At 45.3% G+C, this 27164-nt stretch overlaps 2 long non-coding RNA genes across 2 annotated transcripts in view; one reads left to right on the top strand and one right to left on the bottom strand.

Moving 5' to 3' along the window:
• Positions 1 to 27164, bottom strand: part of LOC116406603 — a 100464-nt gene that overhangs the window by 30993 nt on the left and 42307 nt on the right. The gene's annotated exons all lie outside the window — the stretch shown is intronic.
• On the top strand, positions 6440 to 7357 carry LOC116406617. Its single transcript, XR_004219705.1, has 3 exons — positions 6440 to 6468; positions 6601 to 6898; positions 7215 to 7357. It is a non-coding gene; the product is annotated as an uncharacterized LOC116406617 (long non-coding RNA).

Genomic DNA, 27164 nt, shown 5'->3' with positions numbered 1-27164 from the left:
TGCTAGGGAAAACTGGACCTAGCAACTAGCTAGCTGCTAAAAGACCCAGCCGCAATGCTGAAAAAAAGCTAGAAAAAAAACTGCAAACTGTTTTGGAATATCCCTGTGTACATCACACTTAATGCTACTTTAACCCTTTTACTGCCAGCCGTTTTGGTCAAAGCAGAACTTGTATTGCCAGACAGTTTTTGAGCATTTTGCACTGTTTCACTTTAGGGGCCTTTCCTCGGGGGGACATTTAGTTTACCCAGGAAAACAATATATCATTTTTTTTAAAGAACAACCTAAGCTTTTCAAAATATAACAAGATATAGGCTTCTAAATGTCTAAAAATGCAAAAAAAAAAATTTTTCCATAATATAAACACACATACTAGAAACAAAAATTATTTTATGCACAAATATACAACTGATTTGGAAAGTCCCATGCCTCCTGAACGTGCCAGTACCAAATATATATAGTTTTATGGAGATTTCTCACTTGTATAGGTCAAAAACTCCCAGCAGTACACTACCAAATTCCCAAAGCACTGCTCCAGAAAGCTGAATACTTTAGATTTCAAGGCCAAAAATTCCACTAACAGAAGGTTTATCCCAGAAAATTGTACATTTTTGGAAAGAACAGATACTGGGGAATACAGAATAGGCACAACTGTCTACTCCAGACTATCAAGTCGCAATGCTTTCCTAAAGTTATTGGTTTTTATCAAAATTTGTGATTTTTAAAAAAATAGCTTCAAAGCTTCCAGTCTATAGTATCTTATCTCCTACAGGTCATAAAGTAACCAAATAAAACACCCTAAATATGAACCCCAGGGGTCCACTGAACAGTTTGATGCCCAATATGTATAGGTTTACTTAAGTATGTGGCATGTAGGGGCCCCAATGGGAACATACCCCCATATGATTTCTGTCATTTCAGCTCCTGCAAAATCAACACATTTACATCATTATATGTGGGATAAAGCTAGTAAAAAGTACGCTCACCCCAGAAAGCCATATATTTTTGGAAAGTACACATTCCCCCGAATCTATAATGGGTAAACATTTCTTTTTGCTCTAAAGTACCAAGCTGTAAAGCTTTCCTAAGTTTGCAGATTTATATGACATTTAGAAAATCGCATAAAAATGTTGCAATTTGCCGCATTTATCTCTCACAATTTCTTGATAAAGATCAGATAAAGGCAAATCACCCCAAATAGGAAAACCTAAGGTCTACTGAACAGTTTGATGCCCAATATGAATAGATATACCAAAGTCTACGGTAAGTACTGACCCCAAAATGAAAATAGCGCATATGGATTTCTTGCCTGCCAACTCAGCTTTTGCACACAGAGCCCCCTGTCAGCGTATTATGTGCAGTAACCCCCCCCCAGCTATACACAGACCCCCAGAAAACCATATATTTTTGGAAAGTACACATTCTGATAAATTCAAAATAGGTAAAGTTATTTTCTACACCAAAGTTACACACGGCAAAGCTATGCTAAAAACAGATTAGGAACACTAATACAGGGATAAAAATGCGATAAAACCACAAAAATTGTGCAAATAAGTGAAACAACAAAATAAGTCAGAATATCTGATTCAATAGTCACTCTGTGAAAATAAACAGTTTTTAGATAAAAGAAACTAAAAACAAAATGGTAAAATAAAATTGTGTGCTGTAAGTGTGTGAAAATGTATGTAAGTGTGTATAAATGTATGTAAGTGTGTGTGTAAGTGTGTAAGTGTAAAAAAAAAAACCAAACACCTTACCTGTCCTGAAGACCCGATCGCCTCCTCCTCCAGACTGCAGTGGGCCGGTGCTAGGGGGGGAAGCAGGAAGCAGCAGACGCAATGCGATCACGTCTGCTGCTTCCTGGAGGGTCCTGCTCGTTGCCCAGGGGGGCTGTAATCTCTAGAAACTCTCTGCAGCGGCGGCACATGCCTTTAAATGCCAACGACGTATGGGGCACGTCATTTTAAGTCACCATGTTGTATTTTAGCCCAAACTCAGCATTTTTTACTCCCCTACAATTCCACATGAGCCGGAGAGATGGTGATGCGCCTGACACAACTGTGGCCCAATGGCGCCACAATCTGGAGAAAGCAGGTATGCGCTCAAACTGAGGTGCAAGTCCCGCTAACGTGCCGGGCTAAAGGGAAGTGCTGTGCCCCTACAGGGTACGGTACCACTGGAACCAGGAGCCAATACTTATAGCTGATAGGAACGTGTCACTATTACTTTTATCAGTGTGAATCCCCTAAATATGAATGCCAGGGCGCTACTGGGCAGTTTGGTGCCGGTATGTACAGCATTACATAAGGGTCCGGCCTACAGAGACTCCATCACAATAGCGCATACAATTTATCCCATAGGTCACTTTAGCTACTGCAAAATCAATGCACTTACTGCATTTTATGTGGAGTAAAGTTACAAGCCATTTTTGGACAGTACACGTTAGGGTGAATCTGAACGGGGTAACCATGTCTCTCTACTCCAAAATACTAAGTTGCAAAACTTTCTGTAAATTAGCGTTTTGAAGCAGCACCTAAACATCACGTTACAGCTTACATTTTAAAACATCATTTCTCCCTAAATATGAATGGCAGCGCCACAGGGCCCCCGAACAGTTTGATGCCTAATTTGTATAGGATTACCACTATACTCACTATCCCACAGTTACACTCTGTACCCCTGATACCATCTTGCCTTACGATACTCTCTATCCCACAGTTACACTCTGTACCCCTGATACCATCTTGCCTTACTATACTCACTATCCCACAGTTACACTCTGTACCCCTGATACCATCTTGCCTTACTATACTCACTATCCCACAGTTACACTCTGTACCCCTGATACCATCTTGCCTTACTATACTCACTATCCCACAGTTACACTCTGTACCCGATACCATCTTGCCTTACTATACTCACTATCCCACAGTTATACTCTGTACCCCTGATACCATCTTGCCTTACTATACTCACTATCCCACAGTTATACTCTGTACCCCTGATACCATCTTGCCTTACTATACTCACTATCCCACAGTTACACTCTGTACCCCTGATACCATCTTGCCTTACGATACTCTCTATCCCACAGTTACACTCTGTACCCCTGATACAATCTTGCCTTACTATACTCACTATGCCACAGTTACACTCTGTACCCCTGATACCATCTTGCCTTACTATACTCACTATCCCACAGTTATACTCTGTACCCCTGATACCATCTTGCCTTACTATACTCACTATCCCACAGTTACACTCTGTACCCCTGATACCATCTTGCCTTACTATACTCACTATCCCACAGTTACACTCTGTACCCCTGATACCATCTTGCCTTACTATTCTCACTATCCCTCAAGTCACACTCTGTACCCCTGATACCATCTTGCCTTACTATACTCTCTATCCCACAGTTACACTCTTTGATTGGTTTCTATTATTTATTTCTTATACTGTGCTAATTATTTGCCTTCTTCTTCAACCTCTTTGCAGCTTTAAAATAGGGGTCACTGACCCAAGAGCCCAAAAACTATTGCTCTGTGAGGCTACAGCTCTATTGTTACTTTTTATAAGTCTTTTTTTCTATTTCTTATATTTCTATTTTGTCTCCTCCTACTCATATATCAGTCTCTCATTCAAACCACTTCTGGTTGCTAAGGTAAGCAACCTAGCAACCAGATAGTTGTTGACAATCTGAATTGGAAAGTTGCTAAACAAAAATTGAATTAAAACTACAAATAATAAAAAATGAAGACCAATTGCAAATTGTCTCAGAATATGACTTGCTACATAAAGGATAGAAATCCCCAGTTATATAGATTTATTTAGCTACAAACCTCTGAATTTCTGAACAGACCCACAAAGAGCTTCCATTAAATATATAATTTGAGCCAATACAAGCAGGGCAGCCTGCCTTCAGATCAGAAACCTGCCAGGCACTTACACTGCGCTTGGGCTAAAATGTTACTCTGACAGCTCTCTGTGCTCAGCTTGTACCCCATATATGCGCACATCCACATTTCATCATCTTCTCCCTAAGGAACATATGTTGTGAAATAAACAAAAACAATATGTGGATGAGGTTTATTTTAGCTAAATTGCCATGGGCAATAATAAGCCCCAAAACAGCACTGTAGCGCATAAACAGAAGTTAGTGGGCTCCACAGAATATCATTTCAAGACATTTTCGTAAAACATATATTTAAATTATCATTCCAGACCCCAAGAGGGGGCAAGCCCTACAGTTACCCCTCCGGCCTGAGCACAGCCCTGGGTTACATCTCCCACTAACACTCTCAATAACAGTTGCTTCAATCGTACAATCCATCTATCAATTCCATCCGTTCAGATTCTTAACCGCTCTTAATCTAAATTTATGAGCCTGGATATTTTGCTTTTAAATGCATGAAATTCCCCAATCCCTTACATTCCCACTCAATCATTTCCCAGCAGGCCTAAACGGTGCGTTATAGTAATATTGGAATTAGAAGCCCCCTCTCAGGCCCTCTCTCTGATCTAGATGTCCCTCAACCCCTGTCACAACCTCAAATCATAACAAACCCCATTGAATGGGACTTTGCTGGGATGTCCTGTACGGCCAGTCTGGTTTAAATAAATATATTGTTTCAATGCGTTGGATAGTTTCATTATAAACACGACAAATCATCATATCAGTCATTTAGTATTTATACATTGTTTCATATATTTCTGCCACCAGCAATGATTCACAATCTTCGCAACTTTTTTCAGATAACACACAAGTTAGTAATAACATATTAAGAGAAAAGGGCCGTTAAATGAATAATACATGTACCGTGAGTGCAATAATATATATTATATATCTACAAGTTGCATAGCAATAGCTATCAAAATGTAGCCAAATCTGAATGCAATGGGCTATAGGCAGGAGATGCAAACAGCTTATCGTTACGTTATGTATCGTTACGTATCGATCGTTACGATCATTACGTTATTGTTACAATATCGATACATATCGTTACGTATCGTTACGTTCCTATCTAATATCAATATTGTCTTTATTAGGTGCCTTGTCACAAAGAAATATGGATTTCATCAGATGCTCTATTTGTTGTCTCTTTATATATTTATTCTGCCACTCGCTATCACCATGTATTTAGCAGTAACATTAAAGGGAAGCCCCACTCAGAAACTCTTTTGTAGTGTTACAAAAACCCAATGGTTTTAAAGTTGTCTGTAAATGTTATGACAAACAAACATTTCATGACATGTGACCAGAGATGACTTCACACACAGCAATGTGACAGTTGGGTTTGTCCGTTGGTTGACTTTGTGGCGAGAGGTAAGTCTGAATCCCCTCTGAGAGATTTTTTGCCAAATAACCCTTATTTTAGCTAAAAAAAGATGGGAAATAGTTGGGTGATGCCCCCCTAGACTAGCGGATGTTGCTCCTCTCACAGATTTTAGTGAATTTGGAGAATTTTAGAGATGACATTAATCTTAGCGCTGGTTGGGAGACACAGACACAGGGCTTTGGCAGTTCTGAAGCAAATATATATATATTTTTTTGACTGGGGACCCCATAAACATTTGGAGGCCATACAATACATACATTTTTCCTCCCAGTATTGACAGGCTCCTTAGAGTTCTGCCCCTTTGCCCCGGGTATCTGCCCTGCTCTCATGTAGCAACCTTAACATTTAACTGAATACATTTCAATACATTTTTCCTTGCAAAGCAAAGCAATTGGCACAGAAATGAATGGGGTTGATCTTTTCCCATCAGCCTGTACAGCCCCCTAAAAGCACTGTGACACCAGGACCCACGCTTGGTTGGCAGCGCTGTCCGGAGCCCTTCTTTGCACCAAACTTTTGTATCTCTCCCAATCAAATTCTTCATTCTATTAAAGCTTCTAATAATTGGTGCTACTGGTTATTTATAGAGCAGCAAACATATTCAGTAGCGCAGTACAACTGGGAGGGATACAGAAAGGGAACCCTAGTATATACTGCTATAAATGGCAGAGAGGATCACAAGAGCTCACAGTCTCTTCTCTCTCCTGAAATAGAGCGATTTGAGAGACTTGAGAAATAGAGCGATTTGAGAGATTTGCAGCGACTCCTACCATCCTTGCGATATAGAAAGATACAGAAGAAGACACACAAAAGTCTTTTTAAAGACTACACCTTTTCTCCACAGCAGAAGAACAAGAAGAACCTGCCGGACCCATTGTGGTTCACCTGGTAAGGAACCAGCATTTTTCCCTCTGCAATATGTATTACATAGTAGATGAGGTTAAACAAGAGGCACATCCATGGAGTTCTACCCCTAACTCTGATCTTTACTGTGTTTATTTGGGGTCTTTTAATTTGACATCTTTAGATTAACTCTAACCTTCCCAAATCTCTATTTTATATGACAGAGGCAGCAGAGATGGGCATGAGTGCCAGCAGCCGGCAGTACTACGAGTACCGCTATGGGAAGGTAAGCGCCCCTAGTGCTAATAAATACACATTGCTGTGGTATGTGGGCTAAGAAATTCTAATTATTATTACTGAGGATTAAAGAAAACCTGCTGGAGACCTTAATGTCTTCTTGTTTCCTGCATTTCTGTAGATCTCATGGTGGATCCCCCCTGATCGGGACATCTTCGAGATCAGGGATTTTGAAGATCCACGGGCGGGTCCCTATTTGGAGTGCATTAGGGAACAGATAAGAGGAGACATAAGGATGGCACTCTATGATCTGTGGATGGCCAGGGATTGTGTGAAGATCACAAAGTGGTGGCAATTTCGCCTGAAGGCCGACTTCCGAGGGGACTACAGGTACATCAAAGCCCACCTAAAGGACCTCTACAAAGACCTAGAGGCTATCAACAAGGTCATCCTGACGCGGAACAGCGAGAGATATTAAGGTGCAGTATAGAATCCATCCGTCTTTCCCTTTCTTCTTTCTATGCTGTTTGCTGAAATGGAAATATTCCCTAAATGATGGCTATTTTGTAATGGAAAGGGGCTGATGGATTGAAATCAATTACAATTCTCAGATTTTGTGCAATGTGTGAAGCCCATGTAAGATGCCAACGTTGTGGGGAAAAAACCCACTTGTTCAGTGTTTTAATTTTGCTTCAGCGCCTGATTTGATATTAATGTGCCCCTAAGTGTAATAGGGTTTCTCCAGGGATATCGCTTGCTAAGGTATAAATAAGTTCTTTTGTTTGATTTTTGCAGGTGGCCCTCGGAACTAAAAGGCAAAAGGTGAAATCCGCCCAGATCCATCTTCTCTCCTATCAACCGCAATTCCACCAGCGGTGCCTGCACTCCCATCCACCGTAATTCCACCAGCGGTGCCTGCACTCCCATCCACCGTAATTCCACCAGCGGTGCCTGCACTCCCATCCACCGTAATTCCACCAGCGGTGCCTGCACTCCCATCCACCGTAATTCCACCAGCGGTGCTCCCCCTTTCATCTAAAATATGGTTCATACACAAGAGCACCTTAAGGTGCTTGGTAAAAACTGCATTCCCTTTCCCACCATCCCTCAGACTGCAGGAGCCGGGGTCTGCAGGCTGCCTGGGGCCCAATGGAATGATGTGTATGCTACCATATTCCCTTGTTTCCCTCACCCTGCTTCCCTTGATTATGGCAAGCAGGGTGAAGGCATTGATTCTGGGAGCAAATCCGATTGCCGTTAAGGAGTCAGGAAGGAATTTTTCCCTCTAATGAAGCAGATTGGCTCAAAGCTTCTCAGAGGTTTTTTTTGCCTTCCTCAGAATCAATGAAAAACACAATTTTTTATTTGTATTATTAATAAAACTGTGATTTTCACAGATGAACCATCAAGCCGTGTGTGTGTCTTTATTCTGGGTATTGGGCTCATTTGGAAGGGGAAACACATAGAGGGGGAGAGACTGTGAGAATAGAACAAATCAGCAAAGTAGAGGCACTGAAAAGTTAAAGAAGAAAGAAAGAGAAATGTACACATGTTGCTGCTTTATAAGAAATCCTGCTTTCCACTGTATGTGTCAGTCTGATTCCTTACACCCCCCAGCACTTCAGTACCTGTGAGTGACACACACCAGTCCTCCTGCGGGTATGGCTGCTCCACCAAGCATTCTCACACCGGGCTAACGGGCTGAGCTTCTGTTTATAATGGCCATTCTTGGCATCCTCCCATCATTCCCCATCATGGCATCCAGCCCTGAGACCAAATCACTGAAGGGTAAAATGCACAACACAATATTCATTGGGCAGATGAGAAGGTGCCTGTGGGTACAAAACCTGCTCCTGTAGGGTTACTATGCAGCCATATTCCCTGGATACATAATATTGCCAGGTGAGCAGTAAAGCACAGAACCCACCCATGTTATGGAACCCCCATACTGAGGGGAAGGGAAATCCTTCTGATTTCCGACAAACAGGTAACGCTTTTGTATGTATCGAATCCATTCCCTTTTCAAAATATATGGACCCCTAGTCCTGCCGGTGCCATCTGAACCAGGTGCAACTGAATGAGGCACCGGGAAGCAGCAGCGGGCAGAACCCCTGTGGCACCGCGCCGTATACAAGAGCAGAATAAAGACCTTCCTAGCATTGCTGGATACAAACACCAGCATGGCGTAACATTAACAATCCTCTAAAGCTTTAAGCTACTGCCAGATGGGACTTATTACCCGCTGTGTGTGGCACCCAGGCCCATGCCAGCGGATTGGCTGATACTTGGCCTGCGTTTATTATACACCGGCTGAGAATAAGCCCCCCCTAGCAATAGCTTCAATGAACAGCGATACAACCCAAACCAAACTCTTTCACTTTAATGTGCCAGCGTTGCCCCCCTGTCCCATCTCTGCCCCAAACTGACACACAATTCTGTTACCTTACTAACTCAGTTTTATAGAAGAGTAACAAAATTACTGCTAGAAGTAAAGCTACAGAGGAGAAAGGGTTAATACTGTGCCCCGCGTGTGTATCCCAGTTTGTTACATGCTATTATTCCCATCATTTAGTTATGAAGAATAGCCCCCAGTAATGTACAGAGGGGTAACAGCACAGAGTGGGATCCGCTCTCTGCTTGCCAATAGCGTGCCAGGAATCCGCACCACTGCCAGATATTTGCAGCAATGGAAACGATATTAAACCCCAACGCTGCTCATGTTCAGACAAAATCGCCGGTGCTGCTACCTATGGGATTCCCATTACTAGCCGGGCAGAGCAGTTTATATACGGCAGTACAAGCAGACAAACAAGTGCCCGTGCCCTGGGCCGAGCATAGATGGAGCACACAACTAGCAGCTTCATTCTAATTATACTATATTGTAGTTTGGGGCGTGTTTTGGGGAGACCTGCACCTTTTTCAAGCATCCTGGCAACACTAAAATAAAGTCTAAGCAAGCAGCATTCACCTGCTCTGTGTGTGCTCCTTCCCATTAATACTATGTACTATGTATATAAAACATTGCCTTAAGGTGGATGCAGGGTACTGGGAGTTGTAGCACCAAAGCCACTGGAGCTGCAGGACCATTCATGCGAGTTCCCCCAAGCACAGAAGGTTCCTGCACAGCAGCAGCGGAAGGTAACATAGGTTCAGCAGAACAAGATGGCGTCAGTAGGGCAAGATGTTACCAACCTGCGTACCCACCCCATGTACAGCTTTGTTTGGGTAGCGCCATTGTACCCTGTGCAGGAGCTGAACTAAGGGTTTGACTGTACTACTAATATTTCTCTCCTATTCATATTCCTTTCTCTCTTTCAAACCAAAATTGGGTTGCTAGGGAAAACTGGACCTAGCAACTAGCTGTCTGTTGAAACGCCAAGACACTCAGCTGAACAAAAAGCTAAATAATAGGAAAGCTAGAAAATAAAGACTAACTGCAAACTGTTTTGGAATATAACTTTGTACATCACACTTAATGCTAATTTAAAGGTCAACTTCCCCCTTAATAACAGTGGAACAAATCTACAAGCGAAACCAAGAATGCCGCAGGGGTCATTTATAAGCGGAAGTGCGGCATACAAAGTGCCATTTTAAGTAACCATGTTGTATTTTAGCCCAAACTCAGCATTTTTACCCCCCTACAATTCCACATGAGCCGGAGAGATGGTGATGTGCCTGACACAACTGCGGCCCAATGGCGCCACCATCTGGAGAAAGCAGGTATGCGCTCAAACTGAGGTGCAAGTTCCGCAAACGTGCCGGGCTAAAGGGAAGTGCTGGGCAGTTTGGTGCCGGTATGTACAGCATTACATAAGGGTATAGAAAAGTGACAAAAATATCCCCAACTTTACAGAAGAAAGCCAAATATTTTTGGACACTACACGTTAGGGTGAATCTGAACGGGGTAACCACGTCTCTCTATTCCAAACTACTAAGTTGCAAAACTCTTCGTAAATTAGCGCTTTGAAGCAGCACCTAAACATCACCTTACAGCTTGCATTTTACATCATTTCTCCCTAAAAATGAATGGCAGCGCCACGGGACCCCGAACAGTTTAATGCCTAATGTGCTTAGGATTACAACTATACTCACTATCCCACAGTTACACTCTGTACCCCTGAGACCATCTTGCCTTACTATACTCACTATCCCACAGTTACACTCTGTACCCCTGATACCATCTTGCCTTACTATACTCACTATCCCACAGTTACACTCTGTACCCCTGAGACCATCTTGCCTTACTATACTCACTATTCCACAGTTACACTCTGTACCCCTGATACCATCTTGCCTTACTATACTCACTATTCCACAGTTACACTCTGTACCCCTGATACCATCTTGCCTTACTATACTCACTATCCCACAGTTACACTCTGTACCCCTGAGACCATCTTGCCTTACTATACTCACTATCCCACAGTTACACTCTGTACCCCTGATACCATCTTGCCTTACTATACTCACTATCCCACAGTTACACTCTGTACCCCTGAGACCATCTTGCCTTACTATACTCACTATTCCACAGTTACACTCTGTACCCCTGATACCATCTTGCCTTACTATACTCACTATCCCACAGTTACACTCTGTACCCCTGATACCATCTTGCCTTACTATACTCACTATCCCACAGTTATACTCTGTACCCCTGATACCATCTTGCCTTACTATACTCACTATCCCACAGTTACACTCTGTACCCCTGATACCATCTTGCCTTACTATACTCACTATCCCACAGTTATACTCTGTACCCCTGATATCATCTTGCCTTACTATACTCACTATCCCACAGTTACACTCTGTACCCCTGATACCATCTTGCCTTACTATACTCACTATCCCACAGTTATACTCTGTACCCCTGTATGGGGAAGTTTAAAAGAAAAGATTTAAAAATACTCAGTGGGGGGGGGGGCTCCTATGCTTCATTCTGCTAAAGGTGACTGACCAATTGTGTAACGGAGAAATTAACACTGCTGGGGGCAGATAAAAATGGGTAGGTAAGGTAAAGGTAGGGTGAGGTAAAACTCAGTGGTGTTGCTGACAGAGGGCATTAGTTGAAAAATGAATAGGTTAAAATCTGTGCAAGGAGTTGAGTGGGTTCCGCGGCAGGACTTAATTGGTTAATATATTCCTAATGGAGCTAAAAAACATACAGGGAGCCATAGATACAGAAATGAGGGCAACGAACCTACTATATAAGTATCTACTGTACTGTAATGATTGGAAGGAAGTAGAATATTGCTTTGCTCCAAAGGCCACAATGCAACAGCATGGCTAAAGCCTCTTCAGCAGCTCCGTATTATAATTATTCTTATTCTCTATAGCCGAACAGTCCCTCACTCTGCTGTGCTGTAACTATGCTAACTGTTCAGCAATAGCGACTAAGGATAATGAGAATACGGAGCTGCTGAAGCACAGATGGGTCAGTGAGCTCTAATCTTATCAAGGGGTTAATAGTGCCATGTCTGGGGGCAGAGGCAAAAGAGGCTTTGTAAATGTGTAGCAGGAAATGATAAACTATTAATGGGTTAGGGCACCGGCACACAGGGCGTTTTCTTACGATAAACTGAGATACCGCGGGCGAAGAAACGTCCCTAGTTCCCTTCTCACAGGCAATAATGGAAATCGCCGGTGGGGAAACCTACAATGCGCTTCCGCTTTCCTAAGTTGCCTCGCGGGGAATCTTTGGGCGACTTGAGAAACCGGAAGCAGCGCGTACGTTTCCCCCCAGTGATTTACATTATTGCCAATGGGAAAGCATTTTCAGGAGAGCAGTCGCCGGCAGTAGCGCAGATTTACTGCGGGCGACTAATCTCCTAGTGTGCCATCATCCTTACCAGGGAGTTGGTAGGGGGCAGAGGCAGAGGGGGCTGAAGAGAGACAGCAGGGAGCAAACACACTGCTAAGGGTTAATATAGAGGGATTTCTCTCCATACTCACCCCCTGCAGCTCCTCTCTGATCCTCCTTCTCTCCTGCTCATGGTATGTGCCCCCACCTGTATAGTCTGGCCAGAAATGGGCCCCTACCCTGATGTACCGCTCCATTAACTCCACACATGCCTGGAAGATTGGGAAATGGGAAATGAACACTTTGTTAACACCACACAAAATACACTAATTATACACACAGTGAGAAGCAGTGAGAACCATAGCGTCAAATCCAATAAATACACTGATCTCTGAAACCCCAGACCCCTTACCCTTCCAAAAAGCAGGTCTCCTGTAGGCTGCCTTATGTTGTACCTGAAGATCTCAGCATGATAGAGTTCAGAAAGGGCTCAAAAATCTTGTGTGCTGCCAAATGTTCTCAGCAGCCCCCCTTGTGGTAGGCAGGAGAATAGCACCCAAGCAGGAGAAACCCCTTTAGCTCTTTAGACTTGGGCCCCAGGGCCGCCATCAGAAATCACGGGGCCCCTCACAACTAAATTTTCTAGGCCCTCCCACGCCCCCAATGGCCCCTCCCCCAGTGACCCCTCCCATCAATACAAAGTACACACAGACATTGGTAGCCAGGGCCCCCTAAAACATTGGTAGCCAGGGCCCCCCTAAAACATTGGTAGCCAGGGCCCCCCTAAAACATTGTTGGTCCTCCCCCAAATTACTCATACTATGGCCCGCTCCCCGCTGCTTACTGCTTCCTCCCGTGTCCTTTGGCTCCACCCCAGACCAGGGCCCAAGCATACGGCTGCTTTTTCCAGGGCCCCCCCAAGCATCCTCCAGTTCCCCCCCCCCAGTGTTCTCCTGCTTCCTCCAGGCCCCCCAAGCATCCACTAGTCCCCCCCCCCCAGTGTCCTCCTGCTTCCTCCAGGCCCCCCAAGCATCCGCCAGTTTCCCCCCCCCCCATGTCCTTCTGCTTCCTCCAGGCCCCCCCAAGCATACTGCTGCTTTCTCCAGCCCCTCAGCCCCTAATATCCTTCAACTCCCCCATCACCCTCCAGTTCTCCCCCCAGTGTCCTCCTGCTTTCTCCAGCTCCCCCAAGCATCCTTCAGTTCCTCACCCCCTGCTGTCTCCCCTGCTGGTTCCTTGACGTCCGCCGCTATGTCCCACTGCTGTCTGCGGCATCTGCGCTTTTATAAAGGTTGCGCCCCGTGCGTGTGACGTCACTACGCATGGGGCGCAACCTTATATAAGTGCAGATGGAGCGGAGAGCAGCGGGACATAGCGGCGGACGCCAGTAGTGACAGGGCCCGGACTCGATTAAAGGGGGCCCGACCTAAGAAAACTCTAGCACGGCCGGGCCCCCTTTAAAGTTAGAAACGTGGATGATTGTCCCCCCAGTGCCCCCTGATGGCGGCCCTGTTGGGCCCTATAGCCAATTGGTGTCTAAACACCAATATTAAAACTAAAACAAATATATATTAGTTGGTGCAAGAATAAAAATTTAAATGGTAGAGTGAATTATTTGCAATGTTAAAAGTGTAATTCAGAAATAAAGTACCCCATACCTATCAAGTCACAATTCTTTCAGAAGTATAAATGAGGTGCCAACTAGTGATGAGCGAATATGTCCTGTTTTTGAAAAAAAATTCCAAATCAGTGATTCTTGACATACAGATGTGATGTATTTAAACGCGGGCAACTTTTTTTTCCTAACGCGCAACTTTTTTTGATGCGCACAACTCTTTTCATTTGTTGTGCAACATTTTTTTCTCACTCAAAAATCATTTAAGTCAATGGGCGCTTTTTTCCCCTCAATTTTACATTGCGTCTTTGATTTTGTCTTTTTTTCTCCAAATACATTAAAAAAATTTTATGTCCCAGTTTCAAGGAAAAACTTCACTATGGCGAAATGTGGAATGTTACTGTGAATCCACGTGGGGCAAAAAAATGAGCTCATCACTAGTGCCAATAGCTTTCTTTAGATGTGAACAGGAGAGGGACATGGAAAGCTCTAGCTATGGCTCTGCAAGGCCCCGGCTCTTCTATAAAGCACAATAGCCTTATTGTACCCCAACATTCCAGCATTCCCAATGCCCGTCATACTATTTTTGCATCCGATGACTCTGTCTCTGGCCTTATCAGTTACCTTCCCCTTCATGCCAACTCTGTCCTCCTTCCTTTCTGTGACCTGTCAGCACCCCCACAATGCACCACATTAGAATCCCGCAGGTCTGTCCCATCTTCCTCTTCCCTCAAAAATGAATAAACTCCCTAGCGCAACATTGCGGGTTCTTTCTTGCCTGGACTTGGAACAGTAGCAGGAAGGTTGTGTTGAGGCAGAACTTTGCTCTGAATGGGTGAGTGCCACAGGGTAGGGCTAAACGCAGCTTTTGGATTCAGGTTGCATCCCGCTAACTCTACATTATAAGTTATATAACGGGTATTAAACATGCAGACGCGGTGGATTGTGTGCCGAAATGCATACTCACGTGTTTCAGCACTGAAATCCGCTGTGTGCACCTTGCCGATACAGTGGCTCAGGGGGTGGGCATATCTGAAAGCTGATTGGATCGTAGTGGTTGATTCTTGGCCTTTTGGCCCTTTTATTTTAAAATCCCATAAAATTACTCTAGAAAGCCCCCACAATAACATGCCTTTCTCCCTGCACCCAGATTTATTATGTTTACAAGCAGCTGAACTGCAGCTCTTTTACAGACTTGTCTAGCATATTTAATAATAGAATTACACAGCGGGGAAGAAAAGAAGCATAGAATCCAGCATTAGTGTGTACCCATACATTTATTTAACCCAAACTTTCTGCCCCGTGTACCTGTGCCAACATCCAGCATTAGTGTGTAGCCATATATTTATTTAGCCCCCACTTTCTACCCCGTGTACCTGTGCCAGCATCCAGCATTAGTGTGTAGCCATATATTTATTTAGCCCCCACTTTCTGCAACGTGTACCTGTGCCAGCATCCAGCATTAGTGTGTAGCCATATATTTATTTAGCCCCCACTTTCTGCCCCGTGTACCTGTGCCAGCATCCAGCATTAGTGTGTAGCCATATATTTATTTAGCCCCCACTTTCTGCCCGTGTACCTGTGCCAGCATCCAGCATTAGTGTGTAGCCATATATTTATTTAGCCCCCACTTTCTGCCCCGTGTACCTGTGCCAGCATCCAGCATTAGTGTGTAGCCATTTATTTATTTAGCCCCCACTTTCCTTCCTATGTACCTGCGCCAAGAATAAGCATTAGTATGTAGCCATATATTTATTTAGCCCCCACTTTCTGCTCCGTGTACCTGTGCCAGCATCCAGCATTAGTGTGTAGCCATATATTTATTTAGCCCCCACTTTCTGCCCCGTGTACCTGTGCCAGCATCCAGCATTAGTGTGTAGCCATATATTTATTTAGCGCCCACTTTCTGCCCCGTGTACCTGTGCCAGAATCCAGCATTAGTGTGTAGCCATATATTTATTTAGCCCCCACTTTTTGCCCCGTGTACCTGCGCCAAGAAAAAGCATTAGTATGTAGCCATATATTTATTTAGCCCCCACTTTCTGCCCAGTGTACCTGTGCCAGCATCCAGCATTAGTGTGTAGCCATATATTTATTTAGCCCCCACTTTCCATCCCGTGTACCTGTGCCAGCATTCAGCATTAGTGAGTAGCCATATATTTATTTAGCCCCCACTTTCTATCCCGTGTACCTGTGCCGGCATCCAGCATTAGTGTGTAGCCATATATTTATTTAGCCCCCACTTTCCATCCCGTGTACCTGTGCCGGCATCCAGCATTAGTGTGTAGCCATATATTTATTTAGCCCCCACTTTCAATCCCGTGTACCTGTGCCGGCATCCAGCATTAGTGTGTAGCCATATATTTATTTAGCCCCCACTTTCCCTCCCGTGTACCTGTGCCGGCATCCAGCATTAGTGTGTAGCCATATATTTATTTAGCCCCCACTTTCAATCCCGTGTACCTGTGCCGGCATCCAGCATTAGTGTGTAGCCATATATTTATTTAGCCCCCACTTTCAATCCCGTGTACCTGTGCCGGCATCCAGCATTAGTGTGTAGCCATATATTTATTTAGCCCCCACTTTCTGCCCCGTGTACCTGTGCCAGCATTCAGCATTAGTGTGTAGCCTTATATTTATTTTAGCCCCCACTTTCTGCCCCGTGTACCTGTGCCGGCATCCAGCATTAGTGTGTAGCCATATATTTATTTAGCCCCCACTTTCCATCCCGTGTACCTGTGCCAGCATCCAGCATTAGTGTGTAGCCATATATTTATTTAGCTCCCACTTTCTGCCCCGTTGTACCTGTGCAGCATCCAGCATTAGTGTGTAGCCATATATTTATTTAGCCCCCACTTTCTGCCCCGTGTACCTGTTCCAGCATCCAGCATTAGTGTGTAGCCATATATTTATTTAGCCCCCACTTTCTGCCCCGTGTACCTGTGCCAGCATCCAGCATTAGTGTGTAGCCATATATTTATTTAGCCCCCACTTTCTGCCCCGTGTACCTGTGCCAGCATCCAGCATTAAGTGTGTAGGCCATATATTTATTTAGCCCCCCACTTTCTGCCCCCGTGTACGCCTGTGCCAGCAATCCAGCATTAGTGTGTAGCCATATATTTATTTAGCCCCCCACTTTCTGCCTCGTGTACCTGTGCAAACATCCAGCATTAGTGTGTAGCCATATATTTATTTAACCCCCACTTTCTGCCCTGTGTACCTGTGCCGCATCCAGTATTAGTGTGTAGCCATATATTTATTTAGCCCCCACTTTCTGCCCCGTGTACTGTGCCAGCAATCCAGCATTAGTGTGTAGCCATATATTTATTTAGCCCCCACTTTCTGCCCCGTGTACCTGTGAGGCATCAAGCATTAGTGTGTAGCCATATATTTATTTAGCCCCCACTTTCTATCCCGTGTACCTGTGCCAGCATCCAGCATTAGTGTGTAGCCATATATTTATTTAGCCCCCACTTTCTGTCCTGTGTACCTGTGCCGGCATCCAGCATTAGTGTGTAGCCATATATTTATTTAGCCCCCACTTTCTGTCCTGTGTACCTGTGCCGGCATCCAGCATTAGTGTGTAGCCATATATTTATTTAGCCCCCACTTTCTGTCCTGTGTACCTGTGCCGGCATCCAGCATTAGTGTGTAGCCATATATTTATTTAGCCCCCACTTTCTGCCCCGTGTACCTGTGCCGGCATCAAGCATTAGTGTGTACCCATATATTTATTTAGCCCCCACTTTCTGCCCCGTGTACCTGTGCCGGCATCCAGCATTAGTGTGTAGCCATATATTATTTAGCCCCCACTTTCTGCCCCGTGTACCTGTGCCAGCATCCAGCATTAGTGTGTAGCCATATATTTATTTAGCCCCCACTTTCCATCCCGTGTACCTGTGCCAGCATCCAGCATTAGTGTGTAGCCATATATTTATTTAGCCCCCACTTTCCATCCCGTGTACCTGTGCCAGCATCCAGCATTAGTGTGTAGCCATATATTTATTTAGCCCCCACTTTCCATCCCGTGTACCTGTGCCAGCATCCAGCATTAGTGTGTAGCCATATATTTATTTAGCCCCCACTTTCCATCCCGTGTACCTGTGCCAGCATCCAGCATTAGTGTGTAGCCATATATTTATTTAGCCCCCACTTTCTGCCCCGTGTACCTGTGCCAGCATCCAGCATTAGTGTGTAGCCATATATTTATTTAGCCCCCACTTTCCATCCCGTGTACCTGTGCCAGCATCCAGCATTAGTTGTAGCCATATATTTATTTAGCCCCCACTTTCTGCCCCGTGTACCTGTGCCAGCATCCAGCATTAGTGTGTAGCCATATATTTATTTAGCCCCCACTTTCTGCCCCGTGTACCTGTGCCCAGCATCCAGCATTTAGTGTGTAGCCATATATTTATTAGCCCCCCACTTTCTGCCCCGTGTACCTTGTGCCAGCATCCAGCATTAGTGTGTAGCCATATATTTATTTAGCCCCCACTTTCTGCCCCGTGTACCTGTGCCAGCATCCAGCATTAGTGTGTAGCCATATATTTATTTAGCCCCCACTTTTTGCCCTGTACCTGTGCCAAGCATCCAGCATTAGTGTGTAGCCATATATTTATTTTAGCCCCCACTTTCTGCCCGTGTACCTGTGCCACATCCAGCATTAGTGTGTAGCCATATATTATTTAGCCCCCACTTTCCTGCCCCCGTGTACCTGTGCCAGCATCAGCATTAGTGTGTAGCCATATATTTATTTAGCCCCACTTTCCATCCCGTGTACCTGTGCCAGCAATCCAGCATTAGTGTGTAGCCATATATTTATTTAGCCCCCACTTTCATGCCCCGTGTACCTGTGCCGGCATCCAGCAATTAGTGTGTAGCCATATATTTATTATAGCCCCCACTTTCATCCCGTGTACCTGTGCCTAGCATCCAGCATTAGTGTGTAGCCATATATTTATTTAGCCCCCACTTTCCATCCCGTGTACCTGTGCCAGCATTCAGCATTAGTGAGTAGCCATATATTTATTTAGCCCCCACTTTCTATCCCGTGTACCTGTGCCGGCATCCAGCATTAGTGTGTAGCCATATATTTATTTAGCCCCCACTTTCCATCCCGTGTACCTGTGCCGGCATCCAGCATTAGTGTGTAGCCATATATTTATTTAGCCCCCACTTTCAATCCCGTGTACCTGTGCCGGCATCCAGCATTAGTGTGTAGCCATATATTTATTTAGCCCCCACTTTCCCTCCCGTGTACCTGTGCCGGCATCCAGCATTAGTGTGTAGCCATATATTTATTTAGCCCCCACTTTCCCTCCCGTGTACCTGTGCCAGCATCCAGCATTAGTGTGTAGCCATATATTTATTTAGCCCCCACTTTCCATCCCGTGTACCTGTGCCGGCATCCAGCATTGGTGTGTAGCCATATATTTATTTAGCCCCCACTTTCTGCCCCGTGTACCTGTGCCAGCATCCAGCATTAGTGTGTAGCCATATATTTATTTAGCCCCCACTTTCTGCCCCGTGTACCTGTGCCAGCATCCAGCATTAGTGTGTAGCCATATATTTATTTAGCCCCCACTTTCTGCCCCGTGTACCTGTGCCAGCATCCAGCATTAGTGTGTAGCCATATATTTATTTAGCCCCCACTTTCTGCCCCGTGTACCTGTGCCAGCATCCAGCATTAGTGTGTAGCCATATATTTATTTAGCCCCACTTTCTGCCCCGTGTACCTGTGCCAGCATCCAGCATTAGTGTGTAGCCATATATTTATTTAGCCCCCACTTTCTATCCCGTGTACCTGTGCCAGCATCCAGCATTAGTGTGTAGCCATATATTTATTTAGCCCCCACTTTCTGTCCCGTGTACCTGTGCCGGCATCCAGCATTAGTGTGTAGCCATATATTTATTTAGCCCCCACTTTCTGCCCCGTGTACCTGTGCCAGCATCCAGCATTAGTGTGTAGCCATATATTTATTTAGCCCCCACTTTCTGCCCGTGTACCTGTGCCAGCATCCAGCATTAGTGTGTAGCCATATATTTATTTAGCCCCCACTTTCTGCCCCGTGTACCTGTGCCAGCATCCAGCATTAGTGTGTAGCCATATATTTATTTAGCCCCCACTTTCCATCCCGTGTACCTGTGCCAGCATCCAGCATTAGTGTGTAGCCATATATTTATTTAGCCCCCACTTTCATGCCCGTGTACCTGTGCCAGCATCCAGCATTAGTGTGTAGCCATATATTTATTTAGCCCCCACTTTCTGCCCGTGTACCTGTGCCAGCATCCAGCATTAGTGTGTAGCCATATATTTATTTAGCCCCCACTTTCTGCCCCGTGTACCTGTGCAGCATCCAGCATTAGTGTGTAGCCATATATTTATTTAGCCCCCACTTTCTATCCCGTGTACCTGTGCCAGCATCCAGCATTAGTGTGTAGCCATATATTTATTTAGCCCCCACTTTCTGCCCGTGTACCTGTGCCAGCATCCAGCATTAGTGTGTAGCCATATATTTATTTAGCCCCCACTTTCTGCCCGTGTACCTGTGCCAGCATCCAGCATTAGTGTGTAGCCATATATTTATTTAGCCCCCACTTTCTGCCCCGTGTACCTGTGCCAGCATCCAGCATTAGTGTGTAGCCATATATTTATTTAGCCCCCACTTTCTGCCCCGTGTACCTGTGCCAGCATCCAGCATTAGTGTGTAGCCATATATTTATTTAGCCCCCACTTTCTGCCCCGTGTACCTGTGCCAGCATCCAGCATTAGTGTGTAGCCATATATTTATTTAGCCCCCACTTTCTGCCCCGTGTACCTGTGCCAGCATCCAGCATTAGTGTGTAGCCATATATTTATTTAGCCCCCACTTTCTGCCCCGTGTACCTGTGCCAGCATCCAGCATTAGTGTGTAGCCATATATTTATTTAGCCCCCACTTTCTATGCCCCGTGTACCTGTGCCAGCATCCAGCATTAGTGTGTAGCCATATATTTATTTAGCCCCCACTTTCTGCCCCGTGTACCTGTGCCAGCATCCAGCATTAGTGTGTAGCCATATATTTATTTAGCCCCCACTTTCTGCCCCGTGTACCTGTGCCAGCATCCAGCATTAGTGTGTAGCCATATATTTATTTAGCCCCCACTTTCTGCCCGTGTACCTGTGCCAGCATCCAGCATTAGTGTGTAGCCATATATTTATTTAGCCCCCACTTTCTGCCCCGTGTACCTGTGCCAGCATCCAGCATTAGTGTGTAGCCATATATTTATTTAGCCCCCACTTTCTGCCCCGTGTACCTGTGCCAGCATCCAGCATTAGTGTGTAGCCATATATTTATTTAGCCCCCACTTTCTGCCCCGTGTACCTGTGCCAGCATCCAGCATTAGTGTGTAGCCATATATTTATTTAGCCCCCACTTTCTGCCCCGTGTACCTGTGCCAGCATCCAGCATTAGTGTGTAGCCATATATTTATTTAGCCCCCACTTTCTGCCCCGTGTACCTGTGCCAGCATCCAGCATTAGTGTGTAGCCATATATTTATTTAGCCCCCACTTTCTGCCCGTGTACCTGTGCCAGCATCCAGCATTAGTGTGTAGCCATATATTTATTTAGCCCCCACTTTCTGCCCCGTGTACCTGTGCCAGCATCCAGCATTAGTGTGTAGCCATATATTTTATTTAGCCCCCACTTTCATGCCCGTGTACCTGTGCAGCATCCAGCATTAGTGTGTAGCCATATATTATTTAGCCCCCACTTTCTTGCCCCGTGTACCTGTGCCAGCATCCAGCATTAGTGTGTAGCCATATATTTATTTAGCCCCCACTTTCTGCCCGTGTACCTGTGCCAGCATCCAGCATTAGTGTGTAGCCATATATTTATTTAGCCCCCACTTTCTGCCCCATGTACCTGTGCCAGCATCCAGCATTAGTGTGTAGCCATATATTTATTTAGCCCCCACTTTCTGCCCCGTGTACCATGTGCAGCATCCAGCATTAGTGTGTAGCCATATATTTATTTAGCCCCCCACTTTCCATCCCCGTGTACCTGTGCCAGCATCCAGCATTAGTGTGTAGCCATATATTATTTAGCCCCCACTTTCATCCCCGTGTACCTGTGCCAGCATCCAGCATTAGTGTGTAGCCATATATTTATTTAGCCCCCACTTTCTATCCCGTGTACCTGTGCAGCATCCAGCATTAGTGTGTAGCCATATATTTATTTAGCCCCCACTTTCTGCCCGTGTACCTGTGCCAGCATCCAGCATTAGTGTGTAGCCATATATTTATTTAGCCCCCACTTTCTGCCCGTGTACCTGTGCCAGCATCCAGCATTAGTGTGTAGCCATATATTTATTTTAGCCCCCACTTTCTGCCCCGTGTACCTGTGCCAGCATCCAGCATTAGTGTGTAGCCATATATTTATTTAGCTCCCCACTTTCATGCCCCGTGTACCTGTGCCAGCATCCAGCATTAGTGTTAGCCATATATTTATTTAGCCCCCACTTTCATGCCCGTTGTACCTGTGCCAAGCATCCAGCATTAGTGTGTAGCCATATATTTATTTAGCCCCACTTTCTGCCCCGTGTACCTGTGCCAGCATCCAGCATTAGTGTGTAGCCATATATTTATTTAGCTCCCCACTTTCCATGCCCGTGTACCTGTGCCAGAATTCCAGCATTAGTGTGTAGCCATTATATTTATTTAGCCCCCACTTTCATGCCCCGTGTACCTGTGCCAGCATCCAGCATTAGTGTGTAGCCATATATTTATTAGCCCCCACTTTCAATCCCGTGTACCTGTGCCAGCATCCAGCATTAGTGTGTAGCCATATATTTATTTAGCCCCCACTTTCAATCCCGTGTACCTGTGCCAGAATCCAGCATTAGTGTGTAGCCATATATTTATTTAGCCCCACTTCAATCCCGTGTACCTGTGCCAGCATCCAGCATTAGTGTGTAGCCATATATTTATTTAGCCCCCACTTTCATGCCCGTGTACCTGTGCCAGCATCCAGGCATTAGTGTGTAGCCATATAATTTATTTAGCCCCCACTTTCTGCCCGTGTACCTGTGCCAGCATCCAGCATTAGTGTGTAAGCCATATATTTATTTAGCCCCACTTTCTGATCCCGTGTACCTGTGCCAGAATCCAGCATTAGTGTGTAGCCATATATTTATTTAGCCCCCACTTTCAATCCCGTGACCTGTGCCAGCATCCAGCATTAGTGTGTAGCCATATATTTATTTAGCCCCCACTTTCAATCCGTGTACCGTGCCAGCATCCAGCATTAGTGTGTAAGCCATATATTTATTTAGCCCCCACTTTCTGCCCCGTGTACCATGTGCCAGCATCCAGCATTAGTGTGTAGCCATATATTTATTTAGCCCCCACTTTCTGCCCCATGTACCTGTGCCAGCATCCAAGCATTAGTGTGTAGCCATATATTTATTTAGCCCCCACTTCTATCCCGTGTACCTGTGCCAGCATCAAGCATTAGTGTGTAGCCATATATTTATTTAGCCCCACTTTCTATCCGTGTTACCTGTGCCAGCATCAGCATTAGTGTGTAGCCATATATTTATTTAGCCCCCACTTTCTGTCCCGTGCTACCTGTGCCAGCATCCAGCATTAGTGTGTAGCCATATATTTATTTAGCCCCCACTTCTGCCCAGTGTACCTGTGCCAGCATCCAGCATTAGTGTGTAGCCATATATTTATTTAGCCCCCACTTTCTGCCCATGTACCTGTGCCAGCATCCAAGCATTAGTGTGTAGCCATTATATTTATTTAGCCCCCACTTTCTGCCCGTGTACCTGTGCCAGCATCCAGCATTAGTGTGTAGCCATATATTTATTTAGCCCCCACTTTCTGCCCCGTGTACCTGTGCCAGCATCCAGCATTAGTGTGTAGCCATATATTTATTTAGCCCCCACTTTCTGCCCAGTGTACCTGTTGCCAGCATCCAGCATTAGTGTGTAGCCATATATTTATTTAGCCCCCACTTTCTCCCCGTGTACCTGTGCCAGCATCCAGCATTAGTGTGTAGCCATATATTTATTTAGCCCCCACTTTCTGCCCCGTGTACCTGTGCCAGCATCCAGCATTAGTGTGTAGCCATATATTTATTTAGCCCCCACTTTCTGCCCCGTGTACCTGTGCCAGCATCCAGCATTAGTGTGTAGCCATATATTTATTTAGCCCCCACTTTCTGCTCCGTGTACCTGTGCCAGCATCCAGCATTAGTGTGTAGCCATATATTTTTTAGCCCCCACTTTCTATCCGTGTACCTGTGCCAGCATCCAGCATTAGTGTGTAGCCATATATTTATTTAGCCCCCACTTTCTGCCCGTGTACCTGTGCCAGCATCCCAGCATTAGTGTGTAGCCATATATTTTATTTAGCCCCCACTTTCTATCCCGTGTACCTGTGCCAGCATCCAGCATTAGTGTGTAGCCATATATTTATTTAGCCCCCACTTTCTATCCCGTGTACCTGTGCCAGCATCCAGCATTAGTGTGTAGCCATATATTTATTTAGCCCCACTTTCTATCCCGTGTACCTGTGCCAGCATCCAGCATTAGTGTGTAGCCATTATTTATTTAGCCCCACTTTCTATCCCGTGTACCTGTGCCAGCATCCAGCATTAGTGTGTAGCCATATATTTATTTAGCCCCACTTTCTGCCCCGTGTACCTGTGCCAGCATTCCCAGCATTAGTGTGTAGCCATATATTTATTAGCCCCCACTTTCTATCCCACGTGTACCTGTGCCAGCATCAGCATTAGTGTGTAGCCATATATTTATTTAGCCCCCACTTTCAATCCTGTGTACCTGTGCCAGCATCCAGCATTAGTGTGTAGCCATATATTTATTTAGCCCCCACTTTCTATCCCGTTACCTGTGCCAGCATCCAGCATTAGTGTGTAGCCATATATTTATTTAGCCCCACTTTCCCATCCGTGTACCTGTGCCAGCATCCAGCATTAGTGTGTAGCAAATATATTTATTTAGCCCTAACTTTCAATCCCGTGTACCTGTGCCAGCATCAAGCAATAGTGTGAGCCATATATTTATTTAGCCCCTACTTTCAATCCCGTGTACCTGTGCCAGCATCCAACATTAGTGTGTAGCCATATATTTATTAGCCCCCACTTTCTGCCCCGTATACCTGTACCAGCATCCAGGCATTAGTGTGTAGCCATATATTTATTTAGCCCCCACTTTCTGCCCCGTGTACCTGTGCCAGCATCAAGCATTAGTGTGTAGCCATATATTTATTTAGCCCCCACAATCTATCCCGTGTACCTGTGCCAGCATCCAGCATTAGTGTGTAGCCATATATTTATTTAGCCCCCACTTTCCATCCCGTGTACCTGTGCCAGCATCCAGCATTAGTGTGTAGCCATATATTTATTTAGCCCCCACTTTCTGCCCCGTGTACCTGTGCCAGCATCCAGCATTAGTGTGTAGCCATATATTTATTTAGCCCCCACTTTCTGCTTCGTATACCTGTGCCAGCATCCAGCATTAGTGTGTAGCCATATATTTATTTAGCCCCCACTTTCTGCCCCGTGTACCTCTGCCAGCATCCAGCATTAGTGTGTAGCCATATATTTATTTAGCCCCCACTTTCTGCCCCGTGTACCTGTGCCAGCATCCAGCATTAGTGTGTAGCCATATATTTATCAAGCCCCCACTTTCTATCCCGTGTACCTGTGCCAGCATCAAGCATTAGTGTGTAGCCATATATTTATTTAGCCCCCACATTCTGCCCCGTGTACCTGTGCCAGCATCCAGCATTAGTGTGTAGCCATTTATTTATTTAGCCCCCACTTTCCGCCCCGTGTACCTGTGCCAGAATCCAGCATTAGTGTGTAGCCATATATTTATTTAGCCCCCACATTCTATCCCGTGTACCTGTGCCAGCATCCAGCATTAGTGTGTAGCCATATATTTATTTAGCCCCCACTTTCAATCCTGTGTACCTGTGCCAGCATCCAGCATTAGTGTGTAACCATATATTTATTTAGCCCCCACTTTCTGCCCCGTGTACCTGTGCCAGCATCCAGCATTAGTGTGTAGCCATTTATTTATTTAGCCCCCACTTTCTGCCCCGTGTACCTGTGCCAGAATCCAGCATTAGTGTGTAGCCATATATTTATTTAGCCCCCACTTTCTATCCCGTGTACCTGTGCCAGCATCCAGCATTAGTGTGTAGCCATATATTTATTTAGCCCCCACTTTCAATCCTGTGTACCTGTGCCAGCATCCAGCATTAGTGTGTAGCCATATATTTATTTAGCCCCCACTTTCTATCCCGTGTACCTGTGCCAGCATCAAGCATTAGTGGTGTAGCCATATATTTATTTAGCCCCCACTTTCTGCCCCATGTACCTGTGCCAGCATCCAGCATTAGTGTGTAGCCATATATTTATTTAGCCCCCACTTTCTGCCCCATGTACCTGTGCCAGCATCAAGCATTAGTGTGTAGCCATTTATTTATTTAGCCCCCACTTTCTATCCCGTTTACCTGTGCCAGCATCAAGCATTAGTGTGTAGCCATATATTTATTTAGCCCCCACTTTCTGCTCCGTGTACCTGTGCCAGCATCCAGCATTAGTGTGTAGCCATATATTTATTTAGCCCCCACTATCTGCCCAGTGTACCTGTGCCAGAATCCAGCATTAGTGTGTAGCCATATATTTATTTAGCCCCCACTTTCCATCCAGTGTACCTGTGCCAGCATCCAGCATTAGTGTGTAGCCATATATTTATTTAGCCCCCACTTTCCATCCAGTGTACCTGTGTTAGCATCCAGCATTACTGTGTAGCCATATATTTATTTAGCCCCCACTTTCTGCCCCGTGTACCTGTGCCAGCATCCAGCATTAGTGTGTAGCCATATATTTATTTAGCCCCCACTTTCTGCTCCGTGTACCTGTGCCAGCATCCAGCATTAGTGTGTAGCCATATATTTCTTTAGCCCCCACTTTCTGCCCCGTGTACCTGTGCCAGCATCCAGCATTAGTGTGTAGCCATATATTTATTTAGCCCCCACTTTCTGCTCCGTGTACCTGTGCCAGCATCCAGCATTAGTGTGTAGCCATATATTTATTTAGCCCCCACTTTCTGCCCCGTGTACCTGTGCCAGCATCCAGCATTAGTGTGTAGCCATATATTTATTTAGCCCCCACTTTCCATCCCGTATACCTGTGCCAACATCCAGCATTAGTGTGTTGCCATATATTTATTTAGCCCCCACTTTCTGCCCCGTGTACCTGTGCCAGCATCCAGCATTAGTGTGTAGCCATATATTTATTTAGCCCCCAC

This window comes from Xenopus tropicalis, chromosome 8 (assembly GCF_000004195.4).
Source record: "Xenopus tropicalis strain Nigerian chromosome 8, UCB_Xtro_10.0, whole genome shotgun sequence".
In the NCBI taxonomy this organism is placed as follows: Eukaryota; Metazoa; Chordata; class Amphibia; order Anura; family Pipidae; genus Xenopus; species Xenopus tropicalis.
The sequence above is the reverse complement of the archived record's forward strand: the minus strand, read 5'-3'. Positions and strand labels throughout refer to the sequence as shown.